This window comes from Herpailurus yagouaroundi, unplaced genomic scaffold (assembly GCF_014898765.1).
Source record: "Herpailurus yagouaroundi ecotype Mexico unplaced genomic scaffold, PumYag 191, whole genome shotgun sequence".
NCBI classification, from domain to species: Eukaryota; Metazoa; Chordata; class Mammalia; order Carnivora; family Felidae; genus Herpailurus; species Herpailurus yagouaroundi.
The window spans coordinates 168,893-176,282 of NW_024412422.1; the positions used below are offsets into that span (position 1 = coordinate 168,893).

The window sequence follows — 7,390 nt, forward strand, 5'->3', positions numbered from 1 at the left end:
ACAGTTGGACAACCTCTATCATGACTGAATTTACCACATTTCCATCACCTGCAGAGAAACCTTGGACCTACCAGCAGTGAAGTCACTGTCACCACTGCGCTCAGCCCTTTGTAGCCACAAATTCCATTCGGTCTGCGGTGATTTCTTGTGGGTATTTCATGTGCACTGTAACACTGAACATGTGCCATTTTAAGTGCCCCATTCACCCACATTAGGTGCATGCACATTGCTGTGGGAACATCACCATCTGTAAATGTATGGAATGTTTCACTTAGTTGCATATCATCCTTGTGTGGAGCCCATGCTAATCTATCTGGAAGGTTCCAATTTTATTGCATAGGCTGTCAAAACAAACATGTGATTGCCTTCTGTTGCCGAATTCTTAGGTGTAATATGTTTTTGAGGTCCATCTAGTTATACCTGGCTCTGTAGTTCACTTTTTTAAATTGGTGACTAGTATTTCACTGTATGGATGCACCATATATTCATTATCTATTTATCAGCTGATGGACATTTGTGTCGTTGACACCTTCTGTCTATTATGCATTGTGTCTATTGCTGCCATAAACACTCCTATACAAGCTGTTTGTGTGGACATATATTTTAGTTTCTTTTGGTTTGATACCTAATAGCTGAATGCCTGGGCCATATCATGACTTTATTATACACTTTTGAATAAAGTGCCAGACTGTTCTCCAATGTGGCTGCAAAGGATTGCATTCCCACTAGCATACTTGAGGTTTCAGATGACCATCTCCTCATAAAGCTGAAGTGGTATGTAAGTGGTTTTGATCTGCATTTCCCTAATGAGTAGGGATGTTGGGCTCCTTTTCATGGTCTCTACTGTTTCTATCACATTACCAGCAGCCTAGGCTCTGAAACTCTCCAGGAAGCATTGGCTTTAAGGAGCTTCAGTCTGAGCTATTGTTGAAATTGTAGGCTCAGCCTGCTCACGTGAACACAGCAGAAAATCCTCGCTCAGGAAGATAATTCTCTCAGAGACACTGGAATGGGGAGACTGAGAGACAACCCTGCCACGTGAGGACCATAGGTTAGGAATGTCCTGTGGATTCTGCCTGTGCCAGGCACGGCACGCACAGGACTTCAGACCTGCTCTGGAATCTCTTCCTGACCATGCCGTTCACTAGTCAGCACAGGAGACAAACTTCAGGCTCAGCAAGTCTCCCCATGGCTCAGAAGAGAAGGTGCCCCTGGGAACCAAGGAATGGTGGCAGCCCCTTCTTCCCCGCCAACACACAGCGGCAACTTTATGAACCCACACATTCCACAGAGACTCCAGCCCATCCCTGACAAAAAAATGCATAAACTCTAGGAAAAAATGAAAAATCCTTTCAAAAAGATAGAAAAGGACTTGCATAAATAGAAAGATAAACTTGTTGGTAGTTTGGCTTAATGATTTCTTTTTCCCTAATATTTATAAGGACAATTTTAAGGACAGAAATAGTCTAGAGCATTTTGAAAATGAATGGACAAAGAAGTAGGACATAAATTGTTGGATACTGAGACATTTGTTAAAGCTAAAATAATTTAACCAATGTGAGACTGATACAAGAATAAAAAACAAGATACATATTAGCATCCAAGAAAATAATCTATGCATGCAATGCACTTAAGAGTGATGTTTGAAGCACCATCCAGCAGGTAGACAAAATAACCTCACACATGAATAGTTTACTTTTGAATTCTAGAAAAGTGAGATTTTCCATGAGATCTATGAAAAACTAATTTTTATGTAAATTTAAAATGGTTCCGGCTATGATGGAAAAACCCAGGAAGGAGTCAACCACCTGAAATTCTGGTCACCAATTCCAGTGTGTGGTAAGGGATTTCCCCACACCAGCAAGCCATACTGGGACATCAGCTGGGTGCCCTACAAGTCAACTCAATTCTGACACTCAGTGCTGGAGATAACTCAGATCCCACGGGGTAAGGGCTCAGTCCTGCAAGAATGACCTCCATTTGGGGTGCCAATCACAAGTCTTGGGTGTTACCTGAGCTTTGGGCCCACTTGAAATGGGTTGCAGTTTCCAATCACCTCCTACAGGGATTTGATTAATTTGCTAGAGTGGTTCACACAATTCAAAGAAATGTCTTTTTTTTTTTCTGACAAGATTACTGATTCATTATAAAAGGGTATAACTGAGGAGCATCCAGATGGAAGACATACACAGGGCCAGGTATGGGGGAAGGGCATGGAGCTTCCATGTCCACTGTGAGCCTGATATGGCTCCAAATCTCCACTTGTTCACCAATCTTGAAGCTCTATGAAGACCCTCCTTTAAAAAATTTTTTTTCTTTAGAAAGAAAGAACATGCAAGTGGGGGAGAGGGAGGCAGAGAGAGAGAGAGAGAGAGAGGGAGAGAGAGAGATAGAGAATCTTAAGCAGGTTCCCTGCTCAGCACCCAACCTGATGCAGGGCTCAATCCCACGACCCTGGGATCATGACCTGAGCCAAAATCAGGAGTTGGATGCTCAACCAACTGAGCCACCCAGGTGCCCTTCCTATTGGGTTTTAGTGGAGACTGCATTACATACTCATGATTGGTTAAATCATCAGCCATTGGCAATAGATTCAAACTAATCCCTCCCCACCCAGGTCAGGAGGGGGTATTAATAGTTCCAACCCTCTACTCACAAATGTGAGTGCTGGCAACCAGCCCCCTATCTTTAGTTGCTTTGCAAAAGTCACTTTGCTAACTTAACCAAAGACACCTTTACCACTGGCATCGCTTGCAAGGTACATCATTTTTGTTTGATCTGTAATTGAGGAGTTTCCCCTACTGGTCTCCCAGCAACACTCTAAAGGAGATTATTCTTTAATTCTGACGCTATATATACATGTTTACACTCCCATAGATCAGGGCTCCTTCTAAGAGTGAGAAAAAAGTATAATAATCATGTGCAGCACTACAGGATCATAGCATTTAGAAATCGGACCTGGATGTTTGAATAGACTGGGAACCGGTGAGCTACAGAAACAGCTGGTCTCTCAGGGCTTCGGGCCATGGTGAGGTGTATGCCCTCCATCCTGAGCCATGAACAGCCAAGGAGCTATGCGCACACCCACCCTGAGGAGTCTGAGTAGAATGTAAAGTCTGTCCAGAAATGATGGGAGGGCACATAAGCGGAAACCTGGCCTGGCTGTAATGCAGGGCTCAGATCAACATAATGTCACCCAATGTTGTGTCTGGGCCTGGAGACCAGGGTGCGCATGGGTTCCGTTTCTGAGGGGTCAGGGATGATCAGAGCTGGGACCTGCCACCTGGCACTTCCTGTGCCATGTGCTCAGAGCTCACAGCTGGGGCCTCCCCACTCCTGGCTCCACCCAACCACTCCCCTACCACTCCCCTGACATCCTCAGATGGAAGGACCTGACCCAGGGCCAGTGAGGGGACAGAGAACTTGGGTCTGATTTGCATGGATGGGCCCTCCCTCTCCCAGAAGATGAAGAGGGGAAGGGCGAGATTAAGGGAGGCTCTGCTCAGCTCGGTGGCCACAGAAAGCAGAAACAGTAACGGTCTGCCCCATGCCCTGCATCCCTCTCCTCCTTACCCTTCTTGCTCACTGCACAGGTAACCGGATTCAGGGACAGGGAAGTGGTCCAGGGAGGACTCTTGGGCCCTTTATCCTCCTCTTGTGTCTAGACTCAGCATCATCCTTCCTTTGTCTCTCCCCCTTGCAGAGTCCTGGGCCCAGTCTGTGCTGACTCTGCCGCCCTCACTGTCTGGGGCCCTGAGTCAGAGGTTCTTCATCTCCTGAACTGGAAACACTGACAACATTGGTTGTGTTTATTGCGTGTACTGGTACCAGCGGCTCCCATGAATATGCTCCTCAGACTTCTCATATGTTATGATAACAATTGACAACTGATACTCAGTGGTCCCTGATTGACTCTAGAGCTCAAAGTCTTACAGCCCAAGCTCCTTGACCATCACTGGCCTCATGCTGAGGCTGGGGCTGATTATTATTCCAGGCCTGTGAGAACCGTCTCAGTGCTGACATAGTGTTCCAGGTCTGCAGGGAGGTGAGACAAAAACTTACTGTCCTCATAATGATGGGGATCCCTGTGCAGCCCCGACCCCTCTGTCACAATAGTTGCTTCCTTTGTTTGTTTTGTCAAAAGCGAGGGTCTGGGATCCATCCACCGGGAACTTGCTACAAAGAATGGGAACCATCCTCTCAAATTCTGCCCCCAAGCTTGCGGTTGGCCACAATACATTGTCTGTTTTTACTCTAATTGAGCATAAATCTCTGGATTCTGGGATAGGTTGTCCTGGGGAAAGAGTCCACGGAGAGATGTGTCAGTCTGTTTGGGCTGCCATTATGTAATAACACAGGCTGTGTGGCTTAACCAACAGAAGCACATTTTCTCAGTGTGGAGACTGGAGGTCTCCAGTCCAAGGTCTTCATAGGTTTGCTTTCCTGAGGTCTTTATTATAGATGGCTGCATTCTTGTGGATCCTCACTCTGGCCTATTTTCTGTGTGTGCTCAACTCTGTTGTCCTTCCTCTTTTTATGAAGAGACCATCTGATTAGGCCATCACCCTTATTTACGACTTCATTTACCTTAATTACTTCCTTCAGTGACTTATATCCAAATACATACCATTGAGGGTTGGAGTTTCAACATAGGGTTTTGAGGGGGGACACAGTTGTGTCCATATCAGGGAGTCAGGGGAGAGCCAGGGACACAGTGTCCAGGTGTGTCGACTCTGAATAATTGACTGTGAAGATCCACACCATTTGGAGAATACCTACTATGTGAGAAACCTGAGTCTAGGAACGCGGACCACATGCAGACACCATAGGAAAGGTCCCCATGCTCAGGGCATTGACAGTGTTTGGGGGAAGAGAGAGGACACAGAAGCTAAACATGTATAGGAAAGCTATGTCCTGGGAGCATGAGGATGGGATCAGTGGGGTGGAACCAGAGTACTGGAGCGGTTGCCAGGTACTCCAGAATCTGATGCATTGTGATGAGGTCCCAGCGCTATGCAGACAAGGAAGGAGCAGGAGGGGACCATGAAGGTGGGGACCAGGCAGGACTGTGGATGGTGCCCAAGTCACCCGGTCCTGGACAAGGGTTGGCCAGTGGGGTGGAGAAGGAGGGTCAGGACCCCTGTGACGTGGAGGATTTAGGGAATAAGGAGGGGGATGGGGATGAGAAAAAGGAAGTGGGAGGTGTGGCAACATTGCAGAGAGGGGGCTCCACCAGCTGGGACAGCATGAGGACCCATTTCTGATGCAGGGTGACTTCCACCTCCCGATTCCAGGAAAGATCAGCCCCTGACCCAGGCGACTTGTTCATAGTTCTAGGAATGCACATGTCTGCTTACTCTCATCTCACAATGTGCCTGTTGAAAGAGCAAAGAATTGTTACAAGAACACCATGCGAGGCTGAGCTCAGTTCCCTTGTTCTCATTGCTACCCATGTGTTATAAACGTTCCCCTTTAGGGAAGCACAGAAAATCACAATTTCCTTTAGATAAGTTAACATGAACTTCAAGAACTGGGGTTCTGTAGTTGGTTTGGATTTAAATGTTTCCAGAGCATTCTTTTATACAATAAAGATTGTTAATGACTACTTGGCTACCCTTCTCACTTTCTTGCTGAGAAAAAGGGATCAACAGGACATGGCGGATAAGGAGGCTGAAGCTGAGCTCCATACGGGACCCCAGCCTCGGAGCAGGGGGTCAGCAGTCCCGCAGGCAGGATCAAGGCAGATGGGTCTACACCCTGACCCTGTCATCCCCTGGTTGGGGCTTGCAAAGATGTGCTGGCAAGCAGTGTCAGGACAGGCTCATTATGTCCCAGGGCACACTGTCTAGAAGAAATAAGGAAACTACTAGAAACCCAATGGGAAGGCACCTAAAGAAGACAAAGCCTACACTGCAGTGATCAGAGGAAGAAGGGTTGAGGCCATGCTTTACAGAAGAATCAGAGAAAACTCTGAGATTATTTCTTAAGGAAAGAATTTCATGTTGTCACTAGTTTATAAATCCATTAAAGGAAACATAACTTTCCACAAGTTCATCTGCCCCTTTATTTATGACACATGTGGGCTAATGCGATGGAAAGTGCACTGAGCCAGGCACAGGGTCCCCATCAAGCAAGAGAGAAGCTTAAGCTGCAGGGTCTCCCAGCCAGGCGTCTTACAGTCTTTGATCTGGACAGTCTCCCAGAGGAAGAACGCACAAAGGGATCCCTTGGTCCTGCTTCAGCACCATTACATCCAGGGTGACTACAGAGCTTGGGTGAAGATGGCAGGCAGCTGAATGATGACGTTTCAGAAGAAATCACCGTCAGCAGCGTCGCTGGGCACCACTGAGTCTCTGTGATGCCCTCGCTCTTCCTGAAGCCCAGCCCCTCCAGCTGCAGCCCAGCTCCAGAATATTCTGATATTCCTGCCACAGAGCATTTCCGGGCCAGGCCAGGCTCACGCTCACCCACGGGGTTTGATCGGGAATTTAGGTAGTCTCACGTGACTTAGAAATCAGAAAATAAATTCCTCATGATGGAATTTCTCTGACCCCTGGCACCTTGCTCACACCCAGAGCTGGCCACGTGGCTGGTCAGGGGTTCTTTCTCCCCAGACTCAAATCAGTTCAGAGACTGATGCGTGGAATTCCAGAATTTCTCTTTTTTTATGTTTTTTTTTTATTATTTTTTAATGTCTATTCATTTTTGAGAGAGACAGAGACAGAGGGAGAGGATGGGAGGAGCAGAGAGAGAGAGGGAGACACAGAATCCGAAGCAGGCTCCAGGCTCCGAGCTGTCAGCACAGAGCCCCACGCGGGGCTTGAACTCATGAGCTGTGAGATCATGACCTGAGCCGAAGTCAGACGCCCACCTGACTGAGCCACCCAGGGGCCCCCTAGGATTTTCCTAATTTAAAAGCATCTGTTTACTTTACTTTTGCAAACGGGATCAATGTTTCATCTGTTCGTTTTTGGTTGAAGTCTATGTTTCTGGCAAGATCATGATGAAAAGTGGATATATTTTCAGATGCAAAAGCACACAAATTGCTGTCATTTTTCTTTTGCTCCCACAGCACTCATTCTTTGATATGGATATTAATATTTTTCTCAAACTTTACCTTTGAAATGTTGATCCTAAACATTTGGTCACCACCAAAGTCCTGCTCTTCTGGAACACATCCTGCTCCGGGGATTTAGAGTTTTAAGTAAAATTCTACAGAGAATATCATTTGTCACAGCTCCCTGCAGACTTGTGTCCTGTGCTTGCAGACAAGATTCCTAGGAGTGACTCACTGCGTTAAAAATCTATATGAATGACAGTAGTCCCAAGTGTGTGGGAATGTTGACAGACAAGGAAGATTCGCCTGGAATAACCCACTAGCAATGTCTTC

The 7,390-nt window shown here is 46.7% G+C and overlaps 1 non-coding gene across 1 annotated transcript; it reads right to left on the reverse strand.

The window, feature by feature from the left end:
• Positions 1-251: 251 nt before the first annotated feature.
• On the reverse strand, positions 252-355 carry LOC121010496 (U6 spliceosomal RNA). Its single transcript, XR_005781206.1, has one exon. It is a non-coding gene; the product is annotated as a U6 spliceosomal RNA (small nuclear RNA).
• Between the last annotated feature and the right edge of the window lie 7,035 nt (positions 356-7,390).